Source organism: Haplochromis burtoni, unplaced genomic scaffold (genome assembly GCF_018398535.1).
Source record: "Haplochromis burtoni strain Fernald_Lab_line unplaced genomic scaffold, NCSU_Asbu1 Contig_33, whole genome shotgun sequence".
Taxonomy (NCBI): Eukaryota; Metazoa; Chordata; class Actinopteri; order Cichliformes; family Cichlidae; genus Haplochromis; species Haplochromis burtoni.
Window position 1 is genome coordinate 1,754,562 of NW_024582394.1, and position 10,303 is coordinate 1,764,864.

Sequence of the window (10,303 nt, forward strand, 5' to 3'; positions counted from 1 at the left end):
ATTTATATTATACATGCAGAAGAAGAACATTCCCCACATTTTCCCACACTTAAGGTCATGAAAGTGTCTTGAAAAAATGATTATCGAAAAGAAAAAAAATGCTTACATATAGATTTAGCTAGGCGTCTTAACTTAGAAAGGAACCACTGCCACTTTTAGCCACTTCTAAATGTACATGAAACTCCCATTAAATGTGATAGAATAAAAAAAAATATCTAAAGATAAACTTTATTAGATAATTACAATTTATTGTTACTTAAAATGAATCAGAACATTTCCATATAAGGATGTAAGACAAAACACATTCATGTCTGATGCAGACAAGCAAATGCATGCAATATTTAGTTTCAGAAATGTTACACCGTAAAGAGTTTTGGCAGTGAGGCTGCTCTAATTAAGCTTAGATGTTTTGGTTCATAGTTCAAACTCACCCGTTTTTATTTGGAGAGCAGTAAGGGTTCAAACTTGTCCTCTGAGTGATGTGATTGGAGGACACTAAATCCTTGTTCTGTTAAGGCTCAAAGAAATATTGTGGATGAGAGAAAATATCTTGGCAAAAAGCATCAGTCAGAGATGCTCATGGGAAATTATTGTTTTTAAGTTAATAAGTTGTTTTACTCTTAGCTGAGTGAAAGGGGATTTTAGGGATTCAAATCAAAACAAACAAAATGTCCAAATGAACTAAAGTGCAAAGGAAGAATCCTTGGAAGGAAATCAGTTCTACACATGGTATGAGCAAAATAAAGTCCAGATGTAGTGAGCTGATTTTCTGCTTCAGCTGTGTTTATAGGCATGCAATAACTAACACAAACGCACACACAAACTCTCAAAATGGCTTGTCAAGAATAAAAAATTATGAAGGAGCCCACAATTTCTTCATACTAATCAAGATAAATAACCTCTACTGTAGCAAATTGAACTCGCTCCATTTAATGCTTCTCTAATTTCTTATCTCAGCTGAGACATGGCATTAATACAAATTGTGAACACGAAGGTTTGGACCATATTTAAAAGCTTGATTGCAGCCACATGATTAATGGATTAATGTAGTAGAGTTGACAGATAGGAGCAGCTGTCATTTTAGCACCTTGACAGTCCATTTTAACTGAGTCTTGTGCACTTTTACTATATTTACAATATAAAAAACATGTATAATAGCAATATAATAACTTTCATTAAATGTGCTACATTTCATAATAAAGTTTTGTGTGTAATATGTACATTTTTTTCTACCTTACACACAAAAGACAGCTTTTTCATTATATTATTAAATATATGTTTTCCTTTTCAATAATAAAATTTATAATTACAGTTAACAATGAACTCCTTTGCATGATGTCTCCCAGTTAGGGGATGTACTTTTCTCTCACCAACTATTGTTGCAACATTGCTCCCCCTAGTGGACGTCCTTCTCTGCTGAATGAACAAGAAAACAGAAATTGTAAACAACTTATTTCACACAAGCAAGACTAGTCATATTTCTTGATATCCCTGTTGATGATGTTGTTGAATTTACTTTGAACATGTCTGCAAAGCTACAGGTTTCAACTTGGGCAACAAAAATTAATCACAAGAGACAAATCTCTCCCTTAATATCTCCAAATATTGAGCACATCTCAAAGAGCAATGCTGTAACTGATCATTAGGCAACACTCTCGGGTTAGGGCTCCCTTTGAAAACAGCCCAGTTAGCAAACAAAATGCTGATCCCTCTGTCACTGTGCTCTTCAACCATTAAACCGCCTTTCTTTATGAGTCCAGAGATGAGGTTTAGGTGCTAACAGAGCAGGACGCAGAAGGAGCAAGGGCCATAAAATCTCTTGGCTTCCCATATCTCCATAAAGTCATAGTTTTCATGCTTCACACAAAGTTATGTTCTATTTGCCCAGAAATGAGATATACCGACTCATAGAGATAGACTGTTCACTTCATTAACCATGAAATTGGATGCTTTTTTCATGTCTTTTAGGTGTTCTGTACTTCTTGAACTCTATTATGTGATACTGGCATTTAAAACACATTTTGAAAACTTAAAGAAGGCACAATTAATCATTTTGATTAATCTAAATGTTCTAAAACAAACATTTTATGGTGGTTGTGGGTGTTCCAAGAGCCCATGCAATAGTCTAACTTGTCAGGGCAGGGCAGAGCTCTGGGGTGGGTAAATCTACCTCCAGTACCCTGGGGATGTGGGATTACCCTGGGCCATTTGGCTGTTTCCAAACAGGTGAGGAGTCAGGTTAGACAAGACGGACTTTGTTGGGGTGTCCAGGGCTTAGTGGATATTACTTTAAAAGCAACTTGGTGGGTGTTCCCTTTGGCATCTCCCTGCCTCTCTGGGTTGTTTGTTTGTCAGTCATTAGAGATGGAGCATTTTGTGTGGGTAGTAGGTCTTAATCCAAGTGGTAGTGATTATAGGGGCAGTCAATAGAAGCTAATTGTGTGCACTGCAGAGTTAATAACACAAACATAATCAGTCAGCTTTTAAATGATGAAGTAATCTTGTATTGTGCTGAAGGACTTTTCTTGCTGATTGCTAATGAATTAACATAGTATGAAAACTACTTCTGCACCTTCTGTTAAAATATAATAATTTCTATGTACAAATGCAATGACCTTTAGGGTGCGTATTCAAAGCCTTTAAATTGAATTGTTACTCGACCAAATTGTCAAGCATAAACCCTACCTTGACTGGGGACTTTGTGTGCCTTAATAAAGTCCTAATAACTGGGAAGCATTGTTTATTTTCTGTTACACTGGCCCTGGGGCCAAACAAATTTAAACCCACTGGCACTGTGGCTTTAGCTCAAAGCCTCACATATCCGCTAAATACCATTGGAGATCTGAGACTTTTCCTCGACCGTCCCTTTCACTAATGTTTCTGGTGACCTGACTAGGCCTCCCTGGCACTAGTTTCATTCCCTAATAGTGGATCAGCTATGCTTTTTCTGTTAAACATAATAGAGTTCATTCTGCAGGGAGATTTGTTATTGGTTGCCTAGACGCTGTGCCGCTGATTCTTTTACTTGTTATCATTTGTTGCTTTACATGTAATGTTTGCAATTTAGGATTTGTAGCTTGTTTTGCTGTTACTTTTAGTATCCTGGTTAAGAGCAGACATTTAATGCTGAGAAATACAAGAGGAATATCTCTGAAATATCAATGTAAAGCTAGCGTTCTGTCAAAATAGAAATACATAAGCGCTTGAATAATAGACAAAGAATATTTTGATTAACAAGCTAAATTCAAGTAAACATGGCAATCTGGTCTTTTTTTGTTGTACTAACTCTTTAAAAAGTTCTGTGTATTTGCTGTGGCAAACAAATGTTTTAAAAAGATTTGATAGTATTAGCTTGGAGTATTTATAATGTGGATGTGTGGATCTGGGTTTTTGTAGATAAGCACATCACCACCTAGTGGAGCTTATTGTTTTTACAGCTACAGCAGATGCATTTCTGTCTCAAATAAAAGGCAGCCAATAGAATGAATGAAAAAAGAAAACCGCTAAATCATATTTTGTAGAAAATATCAGGCCATGTATGTCACTTTATTACATCTCTGTATGTTGGGCATTTCAATGTAGATCTAAACATCCCATCCTATAATCACTGACTGTCACTGATATCCATATCAAGGCCAGATTTTCCACGTTTGCTCAGAGAACATCCCTTTCAAGCAAATGTGTTTGCTCTTACACTCAAGACATGTGAGCTGAGGAATGAAATATCAAACAGGACAACTGTTTAATGGGATGCACGCATGCTCGCGCAGCCACACGGGCGCACACACACACACAGTTATGCATGCAAAAACAAAGCAAATGAATCTCTGAGCTTACACTTGCAGACACTTCATACCTCAGTGTCCTTAATGATAATTAGTCCTCTATGATGCCCACCGAGTGATCAATGATTGTTCTGTGGGTTTTGCATGAATAATTTGTAAAGGAGAGAGTATGACAAAGAGATTGAGAGAAGCAGTAGCTGTGTCCTGTTGTGTTCTGGGACAGGGGAAGGCTAGATTACCCATGTGCCAGGGGAATCTAATGCAATTACGAGTGTTTGCTTACACCATGTGTCCTCTTCCGTCTGCGCAGCGGCATCGGGACTGCACCCGCCGCCATCCTCCCATTCAGCTCTCTTGTTTGTTTTCAGTATTTACGCCACCACAATTCCCTGCTCCTTCACCACCCCCTCCTCATTTGCCCCTGTTTTCAATATCACTAATTAAAGTAAACCAATAAGGTTGGGGGAGGGCAGAAAATAAGATTTGTTTGAAGACCAGATTGAACTCTACCGGCAACTCAGAAGTCAAAAGAGACATTGTGGGGGTTGTTGTTGGTGGTGTGTGTGTGTGTGTGTGTTTTGCTGGCAAAATATACATTATTTATAATGCAAGAAAGGAAGCCACAAAGGGAGAAAGGAGGTTTGTTTAAGAGATTAACATTGGCCTGCTTATTAGCTTTAGCACTCATTCCCAGTCATTTGCCTGTTCTCCCATGCCATCCACAAAGATGGAGCCAGATTATTGATTAAAATCAACTTTTACATTTTAGTCTTAATTTGAGTCTCCAATAACGCTTCGCATTAATGTATCTGTACGTAGAGCAGTAGAGGTAGGAGATTGAAATGTTGCCCATTGTGCTATATCAAGCAGTGGAGCCCTGGCTTGGCTGTCAATACCGTGGGACATGGATGACTTAAATATTTTGTGTATTAGCTCCAAGGATGATATTAAGTTAATCTGTCTATGCTCCCATTTGTTCTTTGAGATTTAAGAAATATAAGCAAACATGAAGCACACAGAGACTCCAGCTAAGATGAGGGCCGATTGAGAGACTTTTGGTAAAGAGAGGGAGCTGATCGCAGCGAACTGTTGGCTTTCTCAGTGTGAGGCTGTAAGAACACTGTCCATGTTCAAACCTCCCCGGTTAGGATTACATATTTGATGGTTAATCCTTTGCTTAAGTTTAAATCTGTGTGTCTTGCTGACAGCAAAGTTGACCTTACAATGTGAACCTTCTTAAAAACTAACTTCCCAGAGGCATACAAGATTTAATTCAAGATCACTAGGAAGAGATCACATTTACAAGTGATATGCAGTGAAAAACTGCGTCTACATGCAAGTCTGTGTTTTCAGTAGCAAGTCTTTACTTGCTAGCCTATTAATGAGGAAGAAAAAAACTTGCTGCAAGACCTACACTGTTAGTCTCTAACCCCTTCATTGAACAGCATTATTATCATGCCACTATAAATTTTGTTCCTGTTGCCCACATGCTAGAGTACTCTTACAGAAACTCTCGATATTAAAAAACTCCAAAAATCAATCTATTTATTCCTGCTAAACTGCAACCATTGATAGGTGATACAACTAACATTGTTCATCTCACTAAAGTGCGTTACGCAAGCTTTGGGTCGTGACGTTCATCTGAATGTTACACGGTCATAATTTACAATATAATAAAATAATATTGTATCTGCTTTTGAACACCATTTCTTACTGTCTTAAATGTATTATTCAAATATTGTCTGTGCCCTGCTTCATTACTGCTATAATATAAAGTATAATACAAAAAATAAATGTTAAACTCTCTTAAGTGTCGAGGCATTAGTTTCCGGTTGCTTTAGCACTACATACATTTCTGTGTACATCGGTGAGATGGATTTATCTAAAACTGCTGAATCTGTTTGTCAGCTATGCAGACTCCTAAAGACAAAAAACAAAGTGCCTTTATAATTTAGACTTCCAGGTACGTACATATTTAAATACACGTATATGTGAATTCAGCATTACTCAGTTGAATTGCTGCTGCCCACGTGTAATTGAAACTGTGGGATGGTTGAGTATGAGTAATCTAACCCAGCCACCTATAATGGATCATTTCAGGTTTCTTTTCTGTTCACCACAATTACTATCCAAAGAAAAGTGTATCAACTGTGTGTGTTTTTTGGGATTGGCCCAGTCTTTTTGTGGACAGGCAGTAAAAAAAGGAAGCGTGATCCGGGTGCCTCGATTTGGAACAATGGTGAGTTGTTGTGAGGAAAAGTGGAAAAACAGAATGATGTACTTCACCGTGGTGGTAGAGCAAGGTTAACTATGGCCAACCGCACTCATCTTGACTTTTCTTGTCTTACCACAACCTTGAAACTCCTATGAAGCAATGTTCAGCTTGGGAGCCATCAGAGCCAGAATATTTTTCAAGGCCAAAAACAACGAGTGCTTGTCTACCACTAAAGTCAATTTATTTCACGTGATTTTTTTTTTTATCCTAATATTTTATCTCATCATATTCTTGGGAAAAGGTGAACAAAGTTCTTTTAAATAAACTGCAAAAAATGTTATAAAATTGTAACTCGCTTTAAAGGCATATTACTACAGCATATTGACCATTTTAAATTGTTCCATGTAGATACACAACCACTTATTTCATATCAATTATGTTCTTACAGTCACATAAATAAAACGTTCACAAACCCTCCCAGGAATTATCTCAGCCACATGAGGCTGTGGGAAACAGGGGAGAGGTAAACTGAGCAGGTTTGGAAGAAAGGTAAATCTCCAAGTACTTTCTTCATGCTTGTGAACTTCTCCGGGATTACCGGGTAAACACACAGGGTCTCAGAGAAATATTTCCCCTACCTCCATGCCATAACCACATCAAAATACTCTGTTGACTCAAAGTTAGCATACTAAAACAAAGAATAAGTGGCAGATGGGATAGGGCTGTGTTCAAGTCTGTCATGGATAAGTCCTGTCAAGCCCACAGGGTCAGAAGTTATTCCACTGTTTTGGGGCACTACATTTAAGTCAAGTGACAGTGAGTCACGGGTAAGAGCATGAACACAAATTATGATTCTCTACTTTTGCCATGGTATCTAATTAATATATAATAAAAAATGTATCCTCAGAGTCTTTAATACTAGGTCATAAGAGCTATAAAAAGCTAGACTCAAACTACCCCAGAGTATGACTCCTTCCCATGCCTGTTGGTGATGTGCTGGGTGACCACTATGGGAGAGACTAAACAAAGGAGTGCCATGATAGCACCTTAGAGCTAATCTCTCAATTACTACTTTACTGCTGCTGTCAGACAAAACACAACAAAAGCTTAGACCTGTCACGCATGTATCTCTGTATGTGTGTGTTTGTGTGTCTCTTTGGTAATAGCCATGTGTGGTCTGCCTAATCCTGCTCTTTGTTGCAACTTAACTATTAAACAGTGTCACAGGTTATAAAACACAAACATATGGTCATGCATGGCTCAATAAGGGGTGCATGATAAAGTTCTTATTAGGGTTAAAGGTTTTGTATAACACTAATGCCGCTGAGAAATGTAACTATAGATTTTAATATTGTACGAGGAGCACAGAAAAATGTAATAGTCTTGTATATACTTTTGTTAGCCATGTCATATGTCTTTTGCTTTTAGAGTGCTGTTGCATGGAAAACATTACTATAACAACACTAGTATCTGAATCCATTTCAGTCACTTTATAATGCCAAATGCACTGTTATCAAGTCTTCAACACATGGCAGCCATAATTTCTAAAAATAAATGATAATACCTAGATAAAGTAGGCTTTTCACTTAAAAAAACAACACACAGTGCCGTGCCAGATATGTTACTGCACAGTTCACTAATGCAGCAGAAAACCAGTTGTCCTTCCACTACACTAAGTACCATATTGTGCTGTCCTCCAGTGAATCTGAGTATATTCCACTAACACAGCAGCTAAAGCTAACCGTGTCAGTGAAAGACCGGGAATGTCACAGGCAATGCCTGGCATTAGCCGTATAATGGCCAGGATTTGCTGATAAAACAGGGGCCTCACACTGGCAGTCTTTAGTGACTTAAGTGGGCCGTTCTTCCATAGCCTTGAGGCTATACAGTATATCTACTTGGTCTCAGGTTTAGTTCTCACAGATATGGATATTGTAATTTCTTGACTGATCAATTTTAGTTTTACTTTTTTGATTTTCCAGTGACACGAAACAAGTGTGCAAGAGGTTTATGAGAACACAGTGATATCAGTATCGTATAGAACTGAAGCCCTGCAATGCTGTCGCACTGCAAAAAGAACATATAAAGACTAATTAAAAGTAGTTAACACTGAATATTTGCAACACTGCGTTTGCCACTGAAACACATCAAAATATATTGTGTGTAGAATGGATATAATACAGAATGATTGCTTCTGTATGTTCACTGAATACATCATCAATGTCCTTAAGAAATGAAAAAATGGAAAAGTGAAACACTTCTAGAAAATGTATTTGCCATAGATTAAAAAATCCCAACATTTTCTCAGACTTAATTGTTAGCCAGTGAAAAACAAATAAACCTGTCACTTTTCTTGTTTGATATGAATTCTCACTGTGTGACTGAAGCAGCCATAATGTGAGACGGGAACAAAAAACAGATAAAGCCAAATATAAATTAGATGTGTATTAAATTATTATAGAACATCTAGTAAAAGAATAAATATTACTAACAGTAGATACATTGCGTTGCTGTATTGTGTAACCGTGTTGCTGAAACTGACCCTTTTTTTCGTCTTTAATTGTTTTAGTTTTGTTATTTATTTATTCTCCTTAATGTGGCAGAGAAAGAAAAATATTAAAAATTAAAATTAAAAAAAACTTTTTTAAAGTAATGTCTTTTACTTTTTGAATGTACATAAATGTAATCATAAAAATGCATACAGCTTGATTCCAGGTCGCAGGAATGTGAAAATGATGGGGTGAAACAGCTAAACATCGGCTGCTGCTTTCAGCGAATCTCATCGAGTCAATGCCACTCCACAAGACAAATAATATTCAACCGAGTCCTTCTATTTCCATTACTAATTCTTTTATGTTCAGAGAAACCTTTTCCATATTACATGAAATAACAAACAAAGACCAATATAGCATATTCTTTTTTAAACCCACATAGACTGTTTTCTGCCTACTATTCTTATATTCTTAGCATATATAATGTGCCATCATCCTGTCACACAGGAATATAGCTTAATAAATATGAGGAAATCCCTTGATCCCACTCTAAATGTTGTGAAAAGGCAAGGCAGCATGTTTTGATTTTTTTCCAGACATACCTTTATTTGTGCCATGGCATTTACCTCAAGTATCGTGTCTAAAAGTCTCAGGAAAGTAATGATACCAAGAGAAAACGAAAGAAAAATCAACAGAGGGGGGAAAAAACATGTAAATATCAGGGTTGGTATCTCTTATCACTATTCAACTCCATGCTTCTTCATGCTAAAAGGTTGTATCCAAGAAATATCTGCAGAAAAGCTGTACAGATGAGTGAAAAATATGACGAGATGGACAGTTAAGGCTTTTCAAATGCATACAGTGCTGAGGTTGTAATTCAGATAACATGTCCTCCCTGTGTCTGGTGCACAATGCTGTGACAATTCCAGAGGTTACAAGGATCAAAAACAAAGAGGGGAAAAAAGAGGTGGGAGACTTATGGTCGTCACTTTGGATAGTTTTCCCATGGATGAGGCAGATATTTGGACACATGTCTGCAAGAAAGCCTTATAAATCTGTGAGCATGTCCAACATTTATAGATGACAGTGCCCAGTCACATAACCACCTGTCAAAACTTGTCTTCCTATTTCTTTTGATCTTCCCCTCTTATCTCCTTCTACTGCAGCATTATGTGCATTATTATGAGTTCTATTTCTCGACAACATTCTTTACTTTGAGGGTTTTTTAGTAACAGAAGGTGACCTAAATTGTATAATCTGTGATTGATAGCATACAGGCAGAGGAGAAGGAAAGGAAGGAAGAATACCAATTTATTTTCCATTTTAAATAAAGATGGAAAAGTGAGGTAAGTGCCAAGGGTATTCATCTGATCTGAATGGAACTTCAATAAAACAAATTCCTTCGGCAGCTATTTCAGCTCTTCACTGGGAGGCATTCCCCAAACAACCTTTTGTCTTCTGTCCTGACAGCCCACAACTGTTATTCTAGCCCTTCTCTGTGACTCCCATTTAAATCAATATATAATATTACCAAGGACGAAATTTGGTAAGCCTGACCACATGAAGCAGATGCTTCTTCATGGTTTATGACAGATTCAGCTACTTGGTTCCTGTGTCTTTTAGAGCACGTTCTATACAAGGGTATTTAATTACAACTATTGCTGTACATTGATATCTGGATTAGAATGACCATCGTTGCAGCTTCCAAGCATGACAAAAAGAATTTGCCCTGATGTTCCTGCAGATGCTGTATATTTATAAATTACAACCAATTTACAAAAAAAAGAAGTAAACATTTTTGTGTGATGGAT